Source organism: Mizuhopecten yessoensis, unplaced genomic scaffold (assembly GCF_002113885.1).
Source record: "Mizuhopecten yessoensis strain PY_sf001 unplaced genomic scaffold, ASM211388v2 scaffold3717, whole genome shotgun sequence".
NCBI classification, from domain to species: domain Eukaryota; kingdom Metazoa; phylum Mollusca; class Bivalvia; order Pectinida; family Pectinidae; genus Mizuhopecten; species Mizuhopecten yessoensis.
Window position 1 is genome coordinate 113,983 of NW_018405184.1, and position 5,046 is coordinate 119,028.

Consider the following 5,046-nt stretch of genomic DNA (forward strand, 5'->3'; position numbering starts at 1 on the left):
TGCCGACATACATGTACTAGAATATTAGAAACAGTACTTTTATGCAACGGGCAGTGAAAATTAGAAAGAGCTTGATATACCTGTATGGTAAAAGTTGTTAGGAATGTACATTGTACTGTATGTTTGTGGTAGGTAATACCATACATAGATATGACTTTTTATGCTTTGATCTGTACATCTGACTTACATATGTTATTAGATGGTATATATACATGTCTGTGTTGTTGATCATCTTTTTCATTTACATGTACAATCACAACGAACATTTTATTTTATAAGATTTCTAAACTCAGTCATCACTCTTTTGATATTCATTTACTTTTGTTGAAATTCTAATGCATTATATTATTGTTATTATAATAGCTTACTCAGTTTTAAATTTTCAATATGTTCTCATTAATATCTTCCTCAATATTTAACCAGTTATATATGTATGGATTGCTATAGACTCGACAAATGTTTACATAACTGCATGTACATAATAGAAATGTCAAAATAATGTTATTATATTTTTGAGAGATTTAAATGTATTGTTATACTGGTTTGATTTGTTTTTTTAGTTGAATACTCTGTACTTTTATTTACTAATGCCAAAAATGAAAGTGACAAATATAATATCTGCTATACTTTAACATCCATGATAAATTTAATTTGGACACTTCACTTTTATTGTGTCATAATTAAATAAGAAGAAAGATAAAATATTTGTTTGCTTGAGTGGTTTTACATCCGATTCACTACAGAGTAGTTCTGTTTTCCAGCAGAGGATTAAAATAATAGCTAGTGTTGTATGCTCTTTAAGACATGGCTGGAGTTTGCTAGTAATGGGCGGTTTTCAGATGAGTTCAAAAAAATTAAAAAAACTATTTTCTAAGTCAAAGTAATGAAATATGTTCAAAATTGTCAAATGTTTTTTTTATAAGGATCCTTATACCTAGGATATAGTAGTTAGATAGCTTGCTGTGATAAATTACACTGACCCACTTTGAATGTTACAGGGTCAAATGTCCAATGTGTTCTAAAGATCTACAAGATAAGGTTTAGGATAATAACATTTGGCTTGTAGATGGCTGGGATCTAGGACAAACCCTGGCCCACCTTAGAACACTGGGGTCATATTCGCTCAAATATTCAGTCAACCCTCCTATTAAAAATAAGAAGGTCTGGTTTGATAATAACTTGCCTGTAGTGAAGTACCGTCGAATTGTTAAAATAAGATTTATTGTTTTTCAAGTTCAGGTTGCATATCGGTTATAACAGCTTCACATGACATAACTGCTAAATATCCATTAGGTCTGCAGTAACAAGCTTATGCTTTGATTTATATTTACTGGCATAAAGGACTATCAACTTTGTTTAAATAAATGACCTTGACTCATTTTGAAAGTCACAGGTGTCACATGTTAATCAGTCTTTAAACCACTTTCAATGTTTTAGAAATACTAGAGAAAAGATATATGACACTGTAGGATTTTCATTTACTTATAATTTAAAATTGATTAAGTCAGTGCCGAAAGTCAAACAAAGTACACCATTTCACTGCACCATCAAATTGCCTTTTAGTTCCTTTGGGACTCATCTGAATATCGCTGTTATCATCTTCTTGCTGAGATATATCTATAGTACCCTGGTATATAAACTGTATTCCAGCTGGGGTTGTATAACAGTTAAACATNAGGATCTAGGACAAACCCTGGCCCACCTTAGAACACTGGGGTCATATTCGCTCAAATATTTAGTCAACCCTCCTATTAAAAATAAGAAAGTCTGGTTTGATAATAACTTGCCTGTAGTGAAGTACCGTCGAATTGTTGAAATAAAATGTATTGTTTTTCAAGTTCAGGTTGCATATCAGTTATAACAGCTTCACATGACATAACTGCTAAATATCCATTAGGTCTGCAGTAACAAGCTTATGCTTTGATTTATATTTACTGGCATAAAGGACTATCAACTTTGTTTAAATAAATGACCTTGACTCATTTTGAAGGTCACAGGTGTCACATGTTAATCAGTCTTTAAACCACTTTCAATGTTTTAGAAATTCTAGAGAAAGGATATATGACACTGTAGGATTTTCATTTACTTATAATTTAAAATTGATGAAGTCAGTGCCGAAAGTCAAACAAAGTACACCATTTCACTGCACCATCAAAATGCCTTTTAGTTCCTTTTGGACTCATCTGAATATCACTGTTATCATCTTCTTGCTGAAATATATCTTGAGTACCCTAGTATATAAACTGTATTCCAGCTGGGGTTGTATGACAGTTAAACATGTTAATTAATGAATCTTCTTAATTGACTTTTCACAGTAAATTATATCAACTTAGTATGTTGACCTAGTACAATCCCCCCAAGTGAGGTGACCAATAAAGCTAATTGATGTTGTGTTAAAATCTGTAAATATTGATNACTTTTCACAGTAAATTCATCTGAATATCGCTGTTATCATCTTCTTTTAGCGAGATATATCTATAGTACCCTGGTATATTAACTGTATTCCAGCTGGGGTTGTATAACAGTTAAACATGTTAATTACTGAATCTTCTTAATTGACTTTTCACAGTAAATTATATCAACTTAATATGTTGACCTAGTACAATCCCCCCCCCCCCCCCCCCCCCTAAACAATGGAACAAATGTCTGTGGATATACAATTTATTTTGTTCATGACTATAACACCCACACTTCAGAAGTGAGGCGACCAAAAAAGTTTATGTGTCGTGTTAAAATCTGTAAATATAAAAGTATTTATACAAGAATTATTTATTTCAAGTTGACCAAACTTTCACACTCTCATTGCTCTAGTTTGACCTCATAGGTATTTTATTGTTATCACTTTATGTAGAGAAAATACATTTATATAAATGTATTTAAGTTAGTAATACTGTACATTCTTATTTAATTTATCTTAAGTTGTTATCAAGCTGTTCGATTGAATGTCTGGTTTTCTATTTTATAATCAGAAATTTAAAAAACAAATAAAGTAAAAATTGTTGATGACAAAACTGTGTATCTGATTTTACAAGTTTGTATAACTGAACAAGTTTTGTTGATTGATTGTTTGATTTGATTGATTTAGTTGTTTGATACAAAGTATGGTTGGTTTAGCATTCTTGTTCCGGTAATAACTAAGCCAAGGACAGAGAAAAAACAGCCCAGTAATCTGAGTTATCTTCGTTATATAATGGAGAGTAGCTTGAAATGTTGTGCATCACATAGAATCCTACATTTAAATTTAAGGTTCGTAATTAATCTAATTTGCATCAATGGGAAACATATTTGTCCAGTACAGTTTTCAGGAAAGTCTGTTATTAATATGGGCTAAAACGGATGGCATGCATTGGAAGTTTGTCATTTGCTCAGTCATTTATGCATCATCCGGATCTGCCGTGTTGTTATCATTCAAGAAATTATTGATATAGCTGGTTCGCTATACATTCACACAGGCGCATCAAGTGAAAATTGAAACTAGGAAGATCATTTGCCTAGTGCGTTACCCGGAGACACTTGTTTTGTTGATGTGAATTATGTTTTAATCATGATCAAATGTAGATATTCTTCGACCTACATCAATAGGCATTGGAGTAAATCCCTACGATATGGCTTTTTAATGTTGATAAGCAATTATATCAAATCTTACTTTTTTACCTTGACGATAGCACCTTGACTATACACCAACAGCTAGGCCACTTGGATCCATTCTCGACAATATTACATCATAATGTTATCATGCATTGTTCGCCATTAAGAAACAAATGGGTTCACCATTAACCTCGGTCTTGTATCACCCCTGTTGTAAATTATTTTGTCATTAACTCATTCACCCCTAAAGACACATTTGATTTCCTCCAATTTAAAGGTTGGAAAAGTTCGCTATGAAATTTCAGGGGTGAATGAGTTAAAACCTTTAACCGTTTGATAAAATCTTGCAAAACTATATCTACCCATATATATATATAACCCAAGGAGAACGAATGTATTTTTGGAGGAAATATTTGTCCAGTAGTTTCTTATAACTAGTGATAACAAGTATTATTCATAGACGGTCGGACCACGAATGGGATTTTTAAAAAAACTGCATTAAGTTGAGTACATGTAAATGAGTAAATCAAGTTATATATTGTAATTTTAAAATATTTCAAAAAAACAGCTGATGGGGCAAGTGAGGAATCACGGATAACGCTGTGTAATATAAGCTATACATCCCCTCGTAAACGGGACATGTGGGACATGTTGAAACAATCAATTTCATTTTTAGGTCACCTGAGACAAAGTCTCAAGTGACCTATTGCGATCGCCTTTTGTCCAGCGGCGTCCGGCGTGCGTCTGTAAACAATTTACATTTTCAACTTCTACTCCAAAACCCCTGAACCAATTTCAGTGAAATTTTGCAGAAACCTTTCATGGCCAAAGGTCAACAAAACTGGTGGCCGGTTTGGTCCCCAGCCCCCAGGGGCCTGAGGGGCGGGGACAAAAAGGGTCAAATTGACTAAAATTTCAAAAATCTTCTACTCAAGACCCAGATATATAAGAATCAAATACTCTTCATAGATGGAAGGGTCTTAAGGTGCTTTACCAAAATTGTGAATTTCTTGACCCTGGCGTTTCATGTTTCCCCCTGGGGAGGGGGTAAACTTCACTATAGTTTGTATAGGGAAATCACATTTTGGACCAACATTTGTTTAATTTCCATTGGAAGTAATTCAATTTAGGTTAGCGTTATCAGTATTAGGAAGCAGTTTGATAGTATGCACATATGAGCCCTGACTGACCCCCAGGGGCTGATGGGTGGGGCCAATAAGGGCTGAATTGACTGAAATTTCAAAAATCTTCTTCTCAAGACCCAGATATGGCAGAATCAAATACTCTTTATAGATGGAAGGGTCTTAAGGTGCTTTACCAAAATTGTGAATTTCATGACCCTTGAGTCTCACGTTTCCCCCTTGGGAGGGGGTAAACTTTACTATAGTTTATATAGGGAAATCACATTTTGGACCAACATTTGTTTAATTTCCATTGGAAGTAATTCAATTTGGGTTA